Source organism: Protopterus annectens, chromosome 8.part0, assembly GCF_019279795.1.
Source record: "Protopterus annectens isolate FY-2018-M chromosome 8.part0, PAN1.0, whole genome shotgun sequence".
Lineage (NCBI taxonomy): Eukaryota > Metazoa > Chordata > Ceratodontiformes > Protopteridae > Protopterus > Protopterus annectens.
Window position 1 is genome coordinate 118,708,943 of NC_056741.1, and position 22,082 is coordinate 118,731,024.

A 22,082-nucleotide genomic window follows, 5' to 3' on the forward strand; every position below is an offset into this window, starting at 1 on the left:
TGGACTACACACTGATATGTTTAGGAAACACTGTTGGAAAAACAGTTTGCTACATCGGAGTAGTATGCATCCGACTCATATTTATCCCAATATAATGAAGAGTCAGATACTAAGGGCATCGAGGCTCACTCATCATGGAGAATCATATACAGAAGTATGTAAGACATTGGCAAATAATTTTAGACAACAAGGTTATAAGGCTGGTGAGATAGAGAGATCCATGCACAACAGTCGGTCATTTAGGAGTAGAAAAGGAAGACCATATTTCCAAAGAAATTATAATATTGATAGGGTTGGTGAAGAAGGTTTGGTTGTAAGAGAAAATGAGGGGCTTAGAGTGGCTATTCCATTTACAAATAGGAACAATAAGATAAGAGAAGTGATAGAGAGAAATTGGAGGTTATTGAATGTAGATGAGGAAATCTCCACAATAGTAGGGAATAGGCCAAGGTACACGCACAGGAATACAAAATCACTTAAGCGATTACTTTGTTATGAGCAAGGTAAGGTTCAGAATTCAAGATATTCAGATAGACAGGGGACGTTTCCATGTAGGGGCTGCAATTAGTGCCCATACATGTTAGGTGATAATAAATTTGTTTACCCTGATACAGGACAAGAATATGTGTTTAAACAATATGCGGACTGTAAGACGAGGGACCTGGTATACCTGGCTCAATGCCAGGTATGCAAGTCCTTCCATGTAGGTAAAACTAACAGGACCCTCAGAGAAAGAGTAAGAGAGCATATGTATGCCATAAATAAAGAGGATGATAAGAATACGTTAGCCAAACGTGTTGACCTTTGGTATGACACAAATTTAAGTTTAGAGCATTAAAATTAATCAGGAAATCAGGTAGGTTAGGGAATGTTAAGAATTATATGGAGGGTCAAGAAAGTAGATGGATTATATGCTTACAAGCTCATAAAATGAGCAGATTGAATGACAGGGTGACATTGAAACCCTTTCTATCAGTCAGACCATATACACATTAGTCACTTTATTTAGTTGATGGAGAAATTTTATAGTTTTACATAAATGACTTTTAGATAGATATATATATATATATATATATATATATATATATATATATATATTAGTTAGTTAGTCTTTAGAATAAACAATATTATACATCTTTTAGTTTTATCAAAACATTAAAATATAAAAATATATATTTTTGTGACATTTATAAATATATAAATTATACTAATATTTACACATTCAATATATATATATTTTAGAAATATATTTTTTGTAACGTATGTCTTTTTAAATGAGAATTTTAGCATTATGTCATAATTGTTTCTGTTGAGCAATAGGTTACTGACATATGAATTCACTATTTATGGTTGTCAGTTAATATTTTTTGTTGAAAGTCTGAAGAAATGTTGTGACAACGTGAAAGCGCTCACTGTTTTTATATTTGTGGATTAAAGTTTGTTCTGTTGGATTATCTGCTTTGGTGTTGTCTTTTTCAGCTATTTCTGGAAAAATTTATAATGACCTCTTTTTCTTTATTCCTGTTGCCTCACCCATGTGGATCCAGGCAGTAGTCATATCCTGTTGTGCCTGTCCTGATAAGTGAATTCAAGTTACCCATTTTCAACTTCAATTCATGCGGTTCTGCTTTATCTAGTATGTCATGCAACTACTGTCTGACTGATCTCTTTTCCTTAAGTTCACAATTCTGCTTTTGGACATAGGGTGAGATTATGAACAGTGACCTATCCTTACACTAGAGTCTGATTACCAAGACTCTGTCACTAATTCTGATGACATTCCTTACTGTCTTCTGAAGTCTTTCCATCACCACAATCCCCACACCATTTTTAGGTTGTTTTCCTCCTGACTAGTAAATTCAGGATCCCAAGCCAACTAGCTTTGCTGCATTGCCACTCCATCCTGTATACATAAGACGCCCAGCTTCTTCCTTACCATTGTGTAGAACATCCACTTCTAAGCTGCATCCTGTCAGTTTGCTTACATTGAGTGTTGCAATTCTTACTTCATGTTTGGCAAGATCACATACATCCCTTGCAACATTAGCATACCTGGAGTACTGGAGTAGGCCAGGTCCTCAGCCCACTTATAACCAGCAAATACCCATTTCCATTTGGATACATTAGTGAATATAACTGAATCAACCTAGCTGGGATAGCCCTGACATGGTGGTCCATCTATGATCTGTGTTCTCCTCTCCTGAGGGTACTGTGCACAATAGCTGATACCCTCAATAGCTGGGTTATACAAATCCTCCCCTGATAGTCACAATCTAGAGTTTGTGCTGCTCCCTACAACTCCAATGTTGGGTGAGTTTGAGGTGGAAACACTCTGCATGTTTTAGGGAGGTAGGAGGAAAACTACAGAGACAAAGTGTGAGCATGGTAGCCTTATAAGTACATTGCCCTGAGGTCAGGATCAAACATTGTACCTTAAACATTGTGCCAACTGGTCAGAATGATGTTGCCTAAATTTGAGTGTGGTTCTGGTATGTGTGAATGTTCAGCAGCTGGCCTCTGCCTAAAAAAGGCACTCTTAGAGCAGCAAGCCCTGGTATGTGATGTAGCTTTCACAAGCAAAACAGGGAGTCTCATCTACTGTCTCATATACTCATAGATTTGTACTAGGCTAACTTTCCTTGTGGGCCATTTTAAGCCTAGTCAATTACCTCACATGATAATCAAATCCTGCACCTTGTGTCTGTAAGGTAAACACCTTAACCCCTATACCAACCTCCCACCCACACTGACACATACTGGACCTCCTTGGAATTACATCTGTTACATATGCAATTGTTAAATCCCATTATCTTGTTTTGGTATTTTATTTTATAATTTGTTTACCAGGTATGTGAACTGGCCTGTTGACCAATTTTAGTCACAACCTGAGTGTGAAAGCGAGACATACATGTATAAAATGCATATGAATAAACTCAAAGAAAGTGACAATTAAGTGGCATAACTAGTATTACAATTTTGGAAGGAATGCTTTCTGTGTGCACTATGCACTATGAAACTAGCATATACCATGTCTATAAGTACACATATTTACGAAGTAGATATAGTTTGCTGAGGGTTCAAGTCCTTTAACAATACTAAGGAAAGAGGGTTCCATTAGTCACTCTGTCTAGCCATTGTATCTAGCCATCATTCTTTGTAAAGACAAGGTACTGCTCAAGACCAGTGTCTTTCTAACCTCTAAAACATGGGCAGTAAGTCCAAACATGTCTCAGTTTATGTCTCTCTGGTTGGAATGCCTCAGGTCATTTACTCCCACATAGGCCACTGTTAGGTTGCAGTCATGTTTGTCGGGTTTATTGTACCATCACAGATCCTTGTACCAGACAAGCAACTTACAGTCATTTTGTTCATTTCCAGCCTGGTGAGTGTGGAGTCTCTGTGTCTAACTATAGAGTTGCCTGTAACTAAAATATTTCCTTGTGTAGAAGCAGACGTAGTGGGCCTTATGGGGTTACTCTGATTTTCTGGTGACCTTTGGGTGAACTGTGTGGAGCTGCAGTATGTGCAAGTGGAAATATAGTAGCTGTTGATTTCTCTGCTAGAGGCTGGGGTATTTTGGAGTGCAATCCTGGAGGTTTTTCATAGCCATAGCATGTTGTGAGGCTAGTGGTACATTGTGACTGAAGTTGCATTGTGGTGATATAACCCATACCAGTAGTACACTGATGCGAGAAGTCTGTCTCTAGGTTTTTTAAACATTTACATCTCTTTTGGTTTTACTATCAATTGGTAGCAGCACTGAATATTTGGTAAGAATAAGGCAGTTGCTATACTACAGTAGAAAACCTAATGCAATCAGACTGACACAGATGGAGTGAGAACAGACTACTGAGCCGTGTTACCTGAAGATGGAGGACCGAGGCTTATGTACTACTCAGGGATTGGAGAGATACTGCTATACTAAACTCTAAAGAGTGCATGAAGTATTATGGTGACACTCCAAAGTTAGTTTAGAGGGTAACTAATGTCTCAGTGCTCGGTGAAAACACATTTGCCTATTGGCATTCCTGTCTATTACCAGTGCTAGTCTCACCACACAGTAAGGAATCAATGTTGCTTTGCTCTGTCTCTGACCACAAGCAGAACAGTAGCATTAATCCCGAGATGGTTACTGAAAAGTGGGTCAGGCGCTCCTTTTTGTTCAGCAGTCTTGTCCCAGGTTTTACAAGTGTTTACAGGCTTGCTGTGGCCTTCTCCTGGTGGTTACCTTGGTTAACACATTGAGAAGCTTTGGAAGAGTGCAGTAGAAGTTACATAACAATTAGAATTAAAGCTGCTGTAGTTTCCACCAAAATGACAAACAGACCAGTCTGGGAGTACCACTTACTCTGGTTAGTCAGAGAAGTCAGGAATCAGTGACCGTCTGCTCCTTCTCTCTCCTGAGCAAAACAATCGCACTAACCCCAAACTGGCTCTTAAGATGCAGCTATCATGCTTCTTAAGATTGTATGTCAACAATATTTCACCTTATGTTGTATTGTTTAGGTAAAAAATACAGATTGTGCCTTTCATCTTAGCAATCTGATTTGGATTGTTGATTTAATGAATAACGTCTTCACACAAAAAAATAAATCAATAAAAAATACACAAAGACATGCATACATATACACATACATGAAAAATACATACATATATTTTCTGTATACACACATTATGTAAGTTAGTGTTTTGTTGATTACAGTCAACATCAAATGTGTCTTATTCCCATATAAAAACTTTAAGTAATTAGTGTGAGAATTCATAGTTGAGTGCATTAGCACAAAACTTATTTGTCTGGATCAACAGAAAAGAAAATCTAGGCGGACTGCACATTTTTCTGTATATTTGTTCTTGCTGTTTTTTAATCATCAGCCTGTTCTCAGTCAGACCATTCATTCCCTATCACTTGGGCAAGAGTTAACTAGGAGTGACAATCAGGTAAGCAACCATAAGGTGTGATTCAGATTTTTCAAGCTTTACATCCCCCTATACATGGTCAGCTCACTTGGGAAGGGGGAATGCAATGGGTTGGTGACACTGGCATCTCCACAGCTCTACAAGAAGGTGCAAGCAACCCTGTTCTCCTGTCTTCAAACAAGGTTGTTTTTTTTTCCTTGACCTCCATCAGAGAAATCACACTTCGCCTTGTGCTCTCTGAGTGCCTGCCCTCATCCTGATCCAGAAAACAGATGAGCAGACCACACCTCTTTACTAAGGTGACCACTGTCACCTGGGTCACAGTCGATGTTTCACTCCTCTGCACTACAAATCCAGGCTAGGTTAACTATACATTATTATACCTGTCCTTCTTTCTTATTCAGTGAAACAAGGGCTAGAAATTATTGTCTGTTAGTCTTCCTAAATGGAGTCAGTTGAACTTGAATTTCTTGTAAAGTGGGGTCTCCAACTCAGATGACATAAAAGTACTTAACAGCATAGTTACCAATACACCCTCTGTTTGAATGCTGGATATATACAATCTATGCTGGCACATATTGCCTAGTTGTTTTTTATACAATTTGTGTTATTGGTATGTTATCTTGTATAACAGAAAATTATCATAGTATCAGGAATACCATGGCAGTTATTTGTTTTGGCATTCTTATTTATTTTCTTTATTTATTTATTTTAATTATTTATTGATTCAATGATATTTGATAACTGAGAAAGTTCATTGGGCAGATGTCCATTTTCACCAGAGGCCTGGGGAGAAAAGCTCAAAAGTAATGCCAAAAAAATTAACAATAAATTTAGTCTTCAAACATAAGCTGAGATCCCTCATAAAATCCTGCAAAGCTAGTTATGAAAATAAAATTGCCAAAGATTTCAAAGACAGCCACAAGGCATTGTATAGTTATGTTAAGAATCTAAATGGCAATGCTCAGATATGTTCTGAGCTACAACAGAATGGCATTAAATATACTGATCACAAGCATATTGCCAATATTCTGGCAGATCGATTTAGTGCCAACTTCACCCCCTCTCACCCCCTAAAGGGCCTATCTCAATACCAAACGATTGCCAAATTCCAGTTATCACGGCCACACAAGTAGAAACCACTCTCTCCAAAGCTAAGAATACAGCATCCATGGGACCAGATGACATCCTGGGCTGTATACTACATGAACTACAAAATAAACTGGCACCTCACCTAAGTGTCATGTTTAATCATAGCCTCACCTCAGGCTTCATGCCCACTGAGTGGTGCACAGCTACAGTTATCCCACTCCAGAAGGGGGATCCATCTTGCATCCCAGGAACTACCATCCTATCAGTCTGATGAGTCTGATCTGCAAGGGCATGGAATGCATTATCATGGAACTTATAAACAAAGACATTGGCAACCTTCAAACACTGTACCCCACCCAGTATTGGTTCATGAAGGGACGATCTTGTCTAGTAAACCTGATTGACTTCTTTGAATCAGTCTCTAGAGCTGTGGATGAGGGTAAGGCAGTCCACACAGTGTATCTGGGCCTCACCAAGGCCTTCGACACCTTCCCCACTCTGGAATCATAGTTAAACTTACTAAGCTGGGCATAAATCCCTACATCACTCGATGAGTTGCCAACTGGCTTACTGATAGAACCCAGACTGTAAAAGTAGCCGACTCCAAATCCAGACAAGTGACAAGTGGAGTACCTCAGGGTTCAGTCCTGGGACTACTCTTGTTTGGCATCTACTTCTCTGAAGTACAGGCCAACACTAAGAGACTCTGGCTAACAAATTTCTCAGATGACTGCAAACTGGGAGCCATTATTGAATCCCCAAATGATGTGGATATTCTACAAAAGGGCCTTACAGAAACAGATGCTTGGTGCCAGTGCCATGGGCTCAAGCTTAATGCCAAAACATGTATAATTATCCCCTTTGGGAAAAAACATGTACCCATGAATTACCACATAGGTGGCAGTACACTAAACACCGAAAGTGTGATGAGAGACTTAGGGACACAGGTGGACAGTGGTCTCACCTTCGATAACCACATCGCCACAACAGTCTGGAAATCCTTCTATGTGGCACACCTCATCGCTAAGGGCTTTTCATCCAGAAAAAAGGAGGTCATTGTCCCACTGTACTCATCCCTCATTAGACCCATTGCCCCGTTTGGTATGTACCTCACAAGACATCTGCAACAGCTGGAAAGGCCGCAGAAATACCTCACTAAAAGAATCACAGGCCTAAAGCAGATGCCCTATGCTGACCATCTAAATAAAACTCCAGCTGTACTCTGTGGCATATCGTCTACTTAGAGGCGATCTCTGCTTAACATACAAGGCCATGTCAAACCCAGAGCTGTTGGACATGCTCCACTTAAAGAAATCTCAATGCCTCAGAGCCACATGCTCCAGGGATCTAAACCTTGTCATCACAATGAACTAAACATGCTGGAGGGATAGGTTCCTGACCCAGAGACTCCCCATACTCTGGAATAGACTGCCCATACATATCAAGCAGAGCGCCTCCTTGGCCCTCTTCAGAAGGAACCTTGACGATTGGATGGGAGATAGGAAATTCACTCCGGGGATCATGTCAGTCTCCCTGCTGGACAGGGGTCCAGGGAAGTAAATATTGTGGGAAGAAATATTCAGGGAATTGTTATGGCTAGGCTTGTATAGGCCCTAGTGCTGATAGCATAGTACCGACCTATGAACCTATGAGCCTATAATACAAAACCAAGTGCAGTTTAAATTGTTCTGTAACATTACACATAATATACCAACATTGGGTAAAAATATATTTAACGTGTATGACAATGATTTAATGTTTAGAGACAATTTAGCCAATTTAGAGAAATTAAAAGTAAGTTGGTATAATACAAACAGGAATGGCAATATGAAGTGAGAGAAGAAAAACAGAGTTGTGGTATATTTAGAAAGACAGTCAGGAGAGGGAATTTGATTGAAGTAAGGAAGTGAGTGAAGAAGGGGAGTAAGGTAATCATTTCTAGCCCTTGTTTCTTTGAATAAGAAAAAAGACAGGTATGATGCACAGTCAACCTAGCCTGGATTCATGGCATACAGGGGTGAAGCACCAAATGTAACCCTGGTGACAGGGGTCACGTTAGTGAAGTGGTTTGGTCTGCTCATAAATTATGAATAGGTACTAGTTCATCTATAGGGATATGGTTTATCTTGGGTTAAGCATGAATGGGTCTATATCATAACATCAAAGTTCTCTAACATCGAATGTTATTATATTGAACCCTAAATACCGAAGTGTGAAAACACCAAACAGTCAGAATAGCAAATTTTTTCCCAGGGAAAAAATTTGCTATTCCGAGAAACATACACACAGCACAAACACACACAAAAAACAGCCATCCAAACGCATACACTTAAAATCCTACACCTAAACTAAACTTTACATACAGTACTAGCTATCCACTTACCTTAACCCAACCCTAACCCTAAGGTCTGTCACTATCGCACACTCATCTCACCCGCACCCTAACCCTAACTCACCTAACTCACCCCCTAACCCTAACCTACACACAATTGCACACTTACCTGACCCCGCCCTAACCCTAACTCACCTAACCCGCCCCTAACCCTAACCTACACACAATCGCACACTTACCTGAACCCGTGCCCTAACACTAACGTCCACACAACCGCACACTTACGTGACCTGCTCCCTAACTCTAACTCACCTAACCCGCCCCCTAACCTTAACTTACACACAATCACACACTTACCTGAACCCGACCCGTAACGCTCCAACATATCGAATGCTGAAAACAGTGAAGCCACAGCAACGGCCCTCCAAATTCTTTCCCTGGAAAAGAATTTGAAGTCCTGCACCTTCGCTGTTTTCTGCGTTCAACATTATGGGTTTGATATTATAACATTCGATGTTAGAGAACTTCAGTGTTATAATATAGACCCAGCAAGAACACAGCCAGATTTTGGCTAGGAAGTTTTTAAAAGACTGAAGGAAGGGTATTGATCTGATGGATACAGGTAAGGAGTTCCAGGCCTTAGCAACATGGTATGAGTACAGAACATGCCCAGCAGATTTATTAGGTTTGTGGACGGAGAGATGTTTTGGTCATTGGATCATAAAAGTGGTAACACAGCTGTGTAGTGCTGGACAAGCAGCTGAATAATGAATAACTTTATAGGTGGTAAGAAGCCTAACCAATGTAGGCTTCTTAGTGCTATACTGTGGTGTGTTCTGAAATTTTTTATAGCATTGTTCAAGGCTTGCTTTTTTGTGATGGCTGCTGGTTAGTAAGGCTGGGAGTGACATAAAACAGTGAAAGAATGAGGTAAGTCGTGGAAAATGTAGTTTTATTTCCATTGGTGAGAAAGTTTTTGGCTCTCTAAAGCATCCCTAGTCTTTGGTGAATATTTTTAATGCAATTTTATATAAGCAGGTCAAAAACAAGGTTATCATGCAGTATGATCCCTAATAATTTACTATGAAAAGTGACTTCAATGTTTATTTTATTAAGCAAGAGCATTCTAAATTTTATTTTTTCACGCGATAGGGATCTGGGAAAAATGTAGTAGTTTGCTTTCTTTTTGGGGGGTTCATCATGAGTTGTGAGTTCCAAATCTTCCTGAGTAATTTTCTGGAGATGGAGATATGCCAGGTTGTCTGATATGCATATGGGTGTGGAGTCTCCTGAGTGTTGTATTAAGGAGGCCTGTTTTGTGGGTATGTTGAAGGTTGATGAAATTTCTAAAGAACAGGGGACCAAGGATAGACCCTTGTTGTACATCAGTTGTGACTCGGAGGTATGGAAATAAGGTGGAGTGCCATTTTACTGGCTGATGCCAATTGGACAAACAGCTTTTGAGCCATAGAAGGGTGGGCTGAGATCAACCTTGTGAGGATATTTCAAGTACAAGTTTGCTGTGACAAACTGTGTTAAAGGCTTTACAGAAGTCTAGAAATAAGGAGGAGACTTGGTTGCTGCCATCTGTAGCTTTATTGACAGCATCTCTAAAGATTAGAAGTGCAGTGTTAGTCCTAGGGAGGGACAGGAGCCATGTTTTCTTTGAGGGATAGAAGTTTTGCCTGCAGGAGATAGTTTAGGAATTGTTTCTAAATATATTTTTCAAACATTATGGACAGGGGCATAAGGCTGATATAGGTCTAGAGTTATTGATGCCTGCTGAATTTCCTCCTTTGTGTAGAGAGATAATGTGTGATTTTTTTCCAGAGAGATGGAATGCCAGTTTTTTTGGACTGAGCAATTTATAAAGGTTGAGATATGACTGCAACACTGTAATTCAACCTTCCTAAACATACTGAACCAACATGCTCCTCCCTGAACCACTAGAATAAAAGCCAGACGTGCTCTCTGGTTAACCAAAGCCATCAAAACTATTCTCAATGAAAGGAACAAAGCATGAGAACAATTTCATAAAAACAAAACCCAAGTAGAAAAACAAAAATACTTAGAACTGCTCAAAAAAGCCAAAACACCCATCAGAATAGACAAAATCACCTATTACCAAAATCTACAAGAAAAACATGCTAGATACCCCCGAATTCTGGGCTGCAGTCAACTCTGTACTGCAACCTGGGGAAACTACTTCCCCCACACCCAAAACAGGGAACAACAATGACAATATCCCCCATAGTTTAACAAATACTTTACTGAGACAATCCAGGCCTTAGTTAATAACCAAATAAACTCCACTCACCCAACCCCAACAAACACACCAGCCACAATGGAAACACAAGTTAGCAGCTCCCACTTTAGCTCCAACCATTATCTATCAAAACCACCCAAAAACTCCTCCAAAAGCTCAAACCCACCACCCTGGCTGCAGACAACCTACCCGCAGAATACCTCCAAATAACAACATCCACATATAGGACACATCATTGCACCTCCCTCAAAAAACTAAACTGGTTAGAACTCTCTCTACTATTTTAACTCAATCAACTGTCACTAGCACATAAGCTGCACTACTACCCAGACAAACTCCCAGCCCTCCAACATCTAATACAACCTCACACCACAACAAGAGCCTTGAGATCCAGCACCCTTAATCTTCTAGAAGTCACCAAATATAACACTGAAGCAGGGAAATCTCTCTTTAGCTACTACATCTCCAAACTCTGGAACTCTCTACCAGCTGTCCTTACATCCAATACCTTGACTACACAATTTAAAAAAACTCCTAAAAACCCACCTTACAAACAACTGGTTATGCTCCTGTAACACCCCTGGGTAAAGACAAGTATACAAGCTACAAATATGTACATAACCATAGACCAAAGTTTCCCACCATGTTTCTGATTCTAATGTGAGCTTATGAAAGCATAACTGCAAAATACTGCATCTATAAATTGTAAACAAATGTATGCACAAAATTGTCTGCTATGTACCAGAATGAACTAGAAATGTGTTATCTCTGTATTGTAAATAGTTACTAATCTATAGTACTATGATTGTGTATTGTATGTAAATGGAGCTTTTCTCCCTGGGCCTCCGCTGAAAACAGATGTGTCCAGCTGGACTTTCCTGGTCAACAAATGTAAAATAAAATAAATAAAAATAAATGCTATTCTCTGCTTTTTTAAGTACTTGCTTGGAAGGTTTGAGTTAGTTATAGAGCAGTTTTATATAGGATGTGGGTAAACGTTTGATGATGAAAGTGGGTGTAGTTATATGTGCTGTTGATCAGGGTTGGGATTAGATATTGGGGAGTCCTTGGTTAGGGATTCTATACTATTTATGACAAAAGAGTTTAATTCTATTGTAGTTTCAAGTGGTGAGTTATTAGGAAACAAGTTAGTGTTGAATTTTTGGCTGGGATATAAGATTTCTTTAATGGCTGTCCAGACTTTTTTAGGGTTTTGTTTACTATTGTTCAGAATGTTGTTACAGTAATTTGTTTTTATCTTCATTCATTTGCTTTTTACTACAGTTGGAGAGGATTCAGTAGTTTTCAAGATATTGTAGTGTTTTAGGTTTTTGCCATTCTGTCCAGAATTTTTCTCTGTCCTGCATTAGCATTCTACTATTTATGAGCAGCTAAATTGCATTATTTCTGTTTAGTCTCTTCCTTATAGGAGATGCAAGGCTATTTAGAATATTTAGGAAAATTGTATGGAATTCATTTAGAGTAGCATCTAACAGGATGTATTTTTAGGATGTTCCAATTAATAGATGATAGAGTGGCAATGTATATTTCTGGGTATAACTTTGACAACATGCTGTTTACGTTAATGTGTGAAATGTCTGGTTGTATATATTAGGAGATGGTCACTGAAAGAGTATAACATTGTATGTGTGGTGCTAAATTTAATAGGATCTGATACAAGGATCCTGTCTGATAAGGAGTTTGATGTCTTGTTATAATGTGTGGTGCTATTAATTAGTTGTATGAAACCAGGGAAGTTAGAGGTTATGGCCATCCAATTGCTATTAAGATCACCTAGTAGTAATTTTTTTCGTGGAACTGTTATAGATATGCACTGTAGGATATCTTTCAATGTAGCTGTATTGTCACCATGGAGGATGTAAAGGACAGTAATGTATATTTGTGTATATTTATTTATTTTCAGAAAATAACAAGAAGCTCTGACAAACTGAATTTTGACATTGGTTTCTTGTAGAGGGAATGCTTTAGTTGGTGGAAAATATAAAAGCAATACTACCACATTTCCTGTTTGTAGGGCCATTACATGTAATATTATAGCTGGGGGTATAATTTTGGAGTCATTTATGATGAGTTTAAGCCAAGTTTCAGTTATTACAGGAACATCAGGCTTATGTTGGGTAACCAGGCATATAGCTCAGATGTTTTATTTATTATGCTTCTAATATTTATGGCAGCAAGAGTTAGGTTACCAGGTTGGGGGGGGGTTGACTGCTGTGGGCTTAGAGTGGTGTGTGGAAGGGAATTGTTGTAATGTTGATTGTAATAGTATAATTGGTGGGTCCAGAGGAATGTTCCCTCAGGATGATTTTAGTATATTGGGGTATTATTGATTCTTTTTTATAGAGTAGTTTTAAACTTTATTTATTTTTTATTTGAATTGAAATGGAGTTGATCAGTCTGTATTTAGTGTAAAGTTGAGGGGTGTCATTAAATAGTTTAGGTATGATGTGTGGAAAATACGGTCTGACCTACTGATCAAGAGAAAGGAAAGTGGCCATCTTATTATGTTATTCTTAGAGTGCAAGGACTACTGCTTTAGGGGGAATATCACTGCCACTTTCCAGCAAAAGACAGGCATGTATTTAACTAGTTAAAGTTAATAAACAGTGAGGCTCTTCAAGTTAAACTTGCCTACTTAGCAGAATGAAAATATTCTCAGTGAAAACTTTCACAGTTGGCCTTGTGACAGTGCTGCTGTAGTTTCAGGGAAAAGGATGGATGTAGTGACCACAGGCTCGGAAAGGAAATAAAACAGTAAAACTGTAATAAACTGACTACTGTTATAGTGGTAGACTTAGGACACAGTGAGTGAGTGAGTGAGTGAGTGAGTGAGTAAAGGAAATAAAGAGGGTAGAGGGGTTGAGAGAAAGGAAAACAGAGTAGATTGACGATAATGGTAAATATATAATGAGATAACACCCAGATATAGTGATACATCAAAAACAGGACAAGCTTGACTCTCTGCTATGATAAGGCTGTACTTTATTAAACTTATTTTTCTTTTCTGTGTCTCACACTTTTTTCTCTTTCATTAAGTTTATTCCTGATTAGAATCTTTTTAATCTACTTGTACACCTAATGTTATTACAGGACACTAGTTTAACAGAAACATATTACTCAGTAGCATAGCTAGGGTGGGATGAAGGTGGCAACTGCCCTGGTGAATCGGCCATCTGATCCACATCCCAATTCCTGATCACTCTTTAGTGCAATGCCAGTTTTTAAACATCAGTATAACATTTGTATTCATTGTGTGGTCTAAAGTGTAGCAACTGCTTGCTACATTGTAGCAAGTAGCTTGATACAGTTTAAAAGTAAAAAAAATATTTTTTAAGTGAAACCTGAGTGCTGAGGGGCTCCATGCAGAGTATAAACTGTAGTAACTGCTTACTGCATTACTAGCAAGCAGTTTGCCATACTTTAAACAAAAAAGATTTGTTTCTTCTTTTTTTTTTTTTTTTGAGGGTGTATTGTATATCTGGCCACCTAGTTGGTGTTCCAGTAGAAGGAGCAGACTTGTTTTTTGAGTCAGCATGCAGATTAGGTACTGTCTGAAGAAAGCCAGGTGATTGGCATCCTGCAGTTTTACAGAACTTTGTTTTTCTTTGCTCTTCATTTGAAGAGCTGAGGGGTTAGTGGTAGCTGCTCAGGGTACTGGTTGAGCCAGTTACTCTTATGGTGTTACTTTAAGATCCAGCTCTATAAATGATCAACTATATGGGTTACTGATCGATTAAGGACCCCATGGTGTACCTAGATACATTTCAGTCAGATCAGTGGCTCATCTGTTTCTACCCTTGTCAGCTTATTATTTGTAGTGTTACTTTATATAGAGAACATGTATACTCTGTTGCGCTTGTCAACTATCTCTCAAAAGTTCAAAGCTTTGTGGGTAAATACTAGGCAATCAGTCCAGCTGACCATTTGCATCCTAGCTACCTCATTTCCTACTGCTTGTTCATCCTGTACATAGGTGACTAAATGGCCAAACTATGGGGGAGCTAATAGATCCCCTTCTTCTCAATGAGATAATGTTTTGAAGAGTAGAAGCTCTGTGTTCAATAAAGAAAGGAATCACATTCCATAGGAACTGTGCTGTCTTGGTCAGATAATCCATCTTGTTTTCCAGTTCTGTTTATATTCCTACATATATTTAGGTGATTTGAATGGGTATTTGTGGTGCTCTCAATTTTTTTGAATGTATATGAAATCAAGCAAGACATGGTTGTTTATTAACTTGTAGGTCAAGCAGACATTGTAGCTCAAACATCTGTAAAAGACAGAGTACAGAGATAGGGCTGTGAGTTATCCTATGTAATTTAGGGATCCTATAGCTGGCATGTTCTCTATTTTCTTTGTGAGGAAATCTTGTGGCTTTTCTAGTTGGATGATATACCCACACAGGTACTGTCAAAGTGGTTATTATATTAAAATATGAGTATGATAAGGGAGGCATATGGAGATACACCTTTAGTAATTTGATGAGATATATCAACAGATTTCCCAATGGCAGCTAAAAAGGAGAATTCATTGCCCACAAATGTGCACAGATTTCTGGTATGAGGCAGTTCTCTTTTCTATGGTAGATACAGCAGTGCAAGTATTTAGGTGGAAGTAGAATCAGTTGTATAAGCAGTTAGCTTTACTATGTGGCCCTTTTAGATAGGGAACCATTTAGTTCATAGGTTCATAGGTGTGTACTAGGCTAATGGCCTTGGGGCCTTTACAAGCCTAGCCATAGGATTACCCTGGCATAGTGCCATCCAACCTTAGTTCCCAGTGCCTCTGTCAAGTAAAGCCACTGGTGTTATCCCCAGGGTGAATTTTCTGTTTCCCATCCACTCATCAAGATTTCTCTTGAAGAGGGTCAGTGCGATGCTCTGCTTGACATGTATGGGAAGTCTGTTCCATAGCATGGGCAGTCTCTGGGTTATGAACCTGTCCCTCCAGAATGTTCTGTTAATTGTGGTAAAGAGGTTGAGGTCTCTGGAGTGTGTGGTGTGGAGGGATTGGGATTTCTTTAGATGTAGCATTTCTAACAGAGCTGGGTCAGACATGGCTTTGTAAGTCAAGCAGAGATCACCTCTAAGTAGGCGATATGAGGCAGAGAATAGTTGGAGTTTTTTAAGTCTGTCCATATAGGACAAGTGTTTAAGGAATAGTATCCTCTTTGTGAGGTCCTTTTGCGGCCTCTCCAGTTGTTGCAGGTGTCTAGTGAGGTTCATGCCAAATGGAGCATTGTACTCGATGATTGACCTAATGAGGGAAGAGTAGAGGAAGACAAAGACCTCTTTCTTCCTGGATGCAAAACCCTTAGTAATGAGATGTGCTACATAGAAGGACATTCTGACCACAGTGGCAATGTGGTGATCAAAAGAGAGTTTGCTGTCAACCTGTGTTCTCAGATCTCTTATAACATCTTCTGTGTTCAGTGAACTACCATCAATGTGGTAATTCATGGGAACCGGGTTTTTCCCAAAGGGGATGACGACACATTTTTTGGCATTGAGCTTAAGGCCATGGTTCTGACACCAGCTGTTGGTCACAGTGAGGCAATTCTGTAGGATGTCAGCATCACTTGGGGAGGTAATAATAGTTCCCAACTTGCAATCGTCTGCAAACCTTCTCAGCCAGAGTCCCTTTGTGTTGGCCTGGACTTCAGAGCAGTAGATACCAAACAAGAGAGGACCTAGGACTGAACCCTGTGGGACTCCACTGGGACTGGCAGTCTGACATGGAGTCAGCTACTTTCACACTGTGGGTTCTATCTGTGAGACAGTTTGCAACCCACCTAGTGATATAGGGGTTGATGCCAAGCTTAGTGAGTTTTTCTATGACTCCTGAGTTGGGAGTGGCATCAAAAGCCTTGGCCAGATCAAGGTAGGCTGTACAAATCACCTTGCCTTCATCCACAGCTCTGGTGACTGACTCAAATAAGTTGACCAAGTTGAGCAGGCATGATCTACCCTTCACAAAACCAAACTGTGTGGGATCCAGAATTTGGAGATTCCCTATATCCTTGTTTATTAGGTCCATGATAATGCGTTCCATAGCTTTGCATATCAGACTCATCAGGCTAATGGGGTGATAGTTCCCAGGGTCTGTAGTTGCTCCTCCTTTGTGGAGAGGGATAACTGTAGCAGGCAGGGATAAAGCCTGAGGTGAGGCTATGACTGAACAGAGAATACAGGTGAGATGCCAGTTCACTCTGTAGTTCATGTAGCACACAACCAGGGATATTGTCAGGTCATCAGAACAAAACATATAGCCATCAATAAAGGTGGAAATACACAATTTAATACAGAAATAAAAATCACATAACTAGGTAGAGGGTAGTAACTCCAACTACCTGCCCCAGGTCTCATAGAAGCTGTATTCTTGGCCTTGGACAGTGCTGTTTTTACCTGTGCAGCAGTTATACTGGGTGTGTAGCAATCTACTGGTATTGTGATTGGTACTTTGGGGGGAGGGGGTAAAGTTGGCACTGAATCTTTTGGCTAGTATACTGGCAATATCTGTTGGCTCAGTATAGGAGGTACCATTGTGCAGTAGCTCAGAGCAAATCATAGTATTGCTGTGGAGATTCTTTACATAACTATAGAAGGCCTTGTGGTTGTCTTTATTATCTTATTCAATTCTGTTTTCATACCTAGCTTTAGGTGATTTGATGAGGGGATCTCAACTTGTTTTGAGGCAGATAAGGGAATTTTTCCAGTCTTGGGACTTCACCTTATTTTGCATCAGTTTCCTCCTTCTGTTATAGAGTTTGTTTATGGCAGGGGACCACCAGATTGGCTTCCTTTTTTTGGAGGAGAGTGTCTTGGTTCTATTGGGTATGGTGAGATCCATGCATTTGTGTACGTGTTCGTACAGTGCACTGGTGTATGATTTTGCAGTCAGGCAACTATTCTCCATTTGCATGGGTGCCATGATGTTAGCCATCTCTGTTTTAGGATCCCAAAGTTAGCTTTGGAGAAGTTTGTCATGGTGGTTACATTTGCTGGGGGGGATGTGGATTTCCAAGGTGATTAGTTTGTGGTCAGATCTAACCAGCGAGGAGCTGACTATTGGTGTAGAGCAACGGTCACCCATGTTAGTAATGACCAGATCAAGGATGTTGCTACCTCTAGTGGGGGTAAGAACGAGCTGGTCCAGGGCATTGGAATTAATGAACTCCAGGAAATCTTGGGCAAGTGTATTGGTACATGAGCAGTTTAGCCAGTTAATGGAGGGGTAGTTGAAGTCTCCTAGAAAGAGAGTGTTAGGTTGGACCCTAATATTCTCCACGGTGCTTAGGAACGTGGAGTGCGAGTCTTGGGACATGGTTGAGGACCTATAGCAGGATACAACCTGAATCACTGTCTTACCCAATGTTAGCTGCACCTGAAGTATCTCTGATGCATTATGTTGGGCTACCATTCTGGAGGTGTGCTCATCCTTTATGAATATAGAGATACCACCACTTTTGGAGCATCGGTCTAAGTTTTGGGGCCAAAAGGTGTGGAATGAGTTATAGCCTGGTAGTGCAGGGGTGCTTTCTGCTGCCTTGGGCTAGGTCTCTGTTACAGCACAAATGTTGATTTTCTCTATTTTAAGGAGTGCCTTGAGCATGTGCATTTTGAGATTTAGACTTCTAGCATTGAGCAACATGATCCTCAGACTGCATTTGTTTGTAGCTGTTACAGTGGTAATTTGGTCTTTGGAACACCGCCTAAAAAAAGGCACTATAGGGGTGACAAGAGCTTTGGCCAGTATCTGGAAGCCCAAGGGTGACAGATGCAGGCCAGCTCTGGCAAAACATCGAGGTCTGTCAGTCATGTCATCCCAAGCAGACCAATACTGGATCCCCTTATAATGACACCAGAAACTTAGTTAATTGTTGAAATCAATCATTTTCTGCTTGTACTGTGGTATCATTCTGGGTGATGGTAGGATGTTGCTCAGGGCTAGGGTCATACTTGTCTGGGCTACATAATCCAAGAGCTCCTGCATGTCTCTTCTTTTCATGTAGTCCAAGGAGGTACGTCTCAGGTCATTAACACCCACATGTACAATGACAGAGTCATATTTGTACCTGTTGTTGAGTGACCTGCATGCATGCGTTATGTGTCAGATCCTGGCATCTGACAGGCAGCTGACTGTTACTTTCTCCTTATTCAACCTAGTGAGTGGGACATCAGTATGCCTCACTATCAAGTCACCTATGACTAGAGTGTTGGGCATGCTGTTTTTGCCTTAGGGGCTTTGGTTGAGTGGCACACTGTTTAGGAGATTTATGTGTCTCGTGATTAGTGTTGTGTTGTGGTGGTCAAGTGCATTTCTGCCTTGGAGGGCTCTGCTGCTTGGGTAGATTTTTATTGAGAGCCTCCACGAAGGCAGGTGTGTGGTTTGTGTTTTTATGTGAAGGCAGTGCTGGTGTGTATTCCGGAGGGCTATGTGTTCCATGTGGTGTGGTGCAAGTGTTGACATTCTCCTCTTGACCAGCTATTCCGGTCTTGGCTGGAGATTGCGTGGCTTTCAGTTTGGATATATAAGTGCATCTCTCGCAAGTCTGAGTGTTGGAAGATAAGAGGAGAGGGTTGTTGGTGTACATGAGGCAGTTGATAAATTGCCTCAGAATGCCCAAGTGCACCAGGTTAATAGGAGAAAGCACAGGGAACTGACCTTTAGACATATTTGAGCATCTGAAAAGTCCCAAAATACAGTAGAATTTGTCCACAGCTGAATCTGGGTTCTTATGGGAATATTATGATATGGCAGTTTAATTTGACCAGCAATAAGGTAACAGTAGGTGTTGAACATATTAGAGGTATATTAGCTTGAACCATACTGAGTAGATTTGATCACATAGTAGGAAGAATTTGCTTTGATGAAGTACAGGAACCAGTGTGAATATTTGCTGTTTGTAATTTATGTTTGACAGTTTATGGGTATGTATTTAAAATTGTCCAGGAAGTGTGTTATGTTTGATGGATTGTGATTTTAATTTGGTAATTTGGACATTGTGAGCATGGAAAAAGGCATGTAGATGCATCTGTATTTATCAGTGGTGTGACTGGTAGACTAGCTTATAGATACCAGGATATACAGGAGTTAGAGGTGGTTATCTCAGTTGATTATTTATGAGGTGATGTGACTTTGAATAATACAGATACACCACATCCAGGAGCACAGCCATCCTCAGTGGAGGAACTAAATGAGAGTCACCCAACAAATCAAGGCAGAGAATGAGTGATGTCACTGTATTAGAACTCCCATTTTTATATCTTTACAAATGCCAATGTTTTCAAGGATCATGAAGGTTTCTAGGGTGGGCAACTTTTTATTCAGGCTTCTAACATCGAGTAATGCCTTGACAGGAGTTTCTTAGACTGGAAGGTATGGGAGCCTGCCTTTACCTAAAAGTGCACTGTGAGGGCAGAGAATGGATTGGCCAATATGCTGAAACCCTGAAGAGAGGTGCATACCATGCCTAACAAAGCAGGTAGGACTGCTGACAATCTGCCTCTAGGTTGACACAACAAAACCTACCTAGAATGATACCAGTTTCAAAGTCATCTGCTGAACTCAGATATTTTATGCTTATATCATGGCATTATTTGCTGTGATGGAAGGATATTGCTGGCCCATCTACAGATCGATGCAATAGGCCCTTTAGCCTTACCAGCGTTATATGCAAAGCATGGAATGTATAATAGGTGAACTCATTTATGCAAACACAGGATACTTAATTGATCTAGACTGCAATCAGTTTGGTTTTGTGAAGAGCAGGCCTTGTCTGCCAAACTTAGTAAGCTCCCTTTAAACGATTACAGAGGCTGTGGAGAGTGATCACTCAGTATATATGGCTTATCCTGATTTGGCTAACACTTTTGACACTATCCTCCATGACAGCATTATTAAAAACTTATGCTAATTTAATGTAAACCTCTAGGTTATCTGTTTGGTTATAAATTGGATAACTGTCAGATCTCAGGTTCTGAAAATTGCTGGCACCTTCTCTGAATGTAAAAGTGGGATGACAATGTGATCAGTGTTTGGCCCTCTCCTGTTTGGCATTTATTTTGCAGATATCTAATTCTGTATGCCAGAGATGTGATTCGCCAAGTTTACTGATGACTGCAAGCTGGGCACTGTTATCCACTTGTTCATTGATACTGATACCAAAAATTGTCTGAAGTCAAATACAGAAAAGTATGTTGTGATAGCATTCAGGAAAAAAAAAACTATTCCAATGTCAAACTTGTACTTCTGTATAAGCAGACATGATCAAAAAATACTGAAGTACGTATGTGGACAAATACCTTTCATTTGGTTATCATTGCTCCACTAATGTCAGGAAATACTTTTATCTGATCCAGTTCATTTCCAAGGGAATATCTTTTATAAGAGCCAAAAAAGTAATCCTGGTACATAATCTTTCTTTACAAGGTCCATCACTGACTACAATGTGCCCTTTGGTATATATAAATCAGAACATATTGCTCAACTGGAAAAACACCAGGGGTACCTTACCAAGAAAATTAACTTCTTATGAACATCAGCTGGGTTTTAAGCTTTGTGCTTTGAAAGTATAGTCAAATGATTCACTTCTGCTGTACTGACAAAGGCCCAAAAGTCCAAAACACAGCACGTCTACAATTACTGTATGCTAAAACACTAGTATGTCCTTAAGGAGTCATTTGTATATATCACGTGGGCCTTAAATGTTACACAGTGAAGACTCTAGTTTGGCTGGGCTTTTCTTATAGTTTTTACTGAACAGATTACACATATGATGACACAGAAGAACTAATTAAAAGATTGTAAAAACTGTGAAATGTTATGAAATATTTCACAGCATATAGTGCAATCATAAAATAGTAACACCGCATTTTCCTTTTTTATGTTATCATCCCTTGTTGTACAACATAAATATACATTAAGTAACTATACCAAATGTGAATTTTATTTTCATATACATTTTGCAGGTTTTGAATTTCAACACCATGGCATCAGTGCATCAACTATCCTAATCTCACTCTGTATGTTTGTTCTATTCCAAAATCTACTTTTGTTTTTCCCATCTCCACTCTCCTTTTTTTCCATCCTCTACACCATAATTCCTTCTGTCTAACTGTTCCAATGCCCTCTGTCTATCACTTGATGTACCTACGCCTCCTTCCTCCCTCTGAACTTCTGTGAGTGTGCTGGGTATGGCATGGATCTTAAGTGCTTCTTGGGGGGTGGTGATGTCAATGCTTCTGCTTGCTCAGATGGGTTATGACCTACACTTTTCCCCCACCCCAACCCTCCCTTCCTCAGCCTATCCAAAGGCTACTCCTCCTCTGTGAACTGTGCTTCCCTCAGTGAGCATTTTCAGGGAATGTCCACTCTGTCTAGATTGGCACTGCCATCCTTCCCTTCCTTACATTAGCTGCCCAAGCTGCTAATTGAACCTGGGTCTTCTGGGCC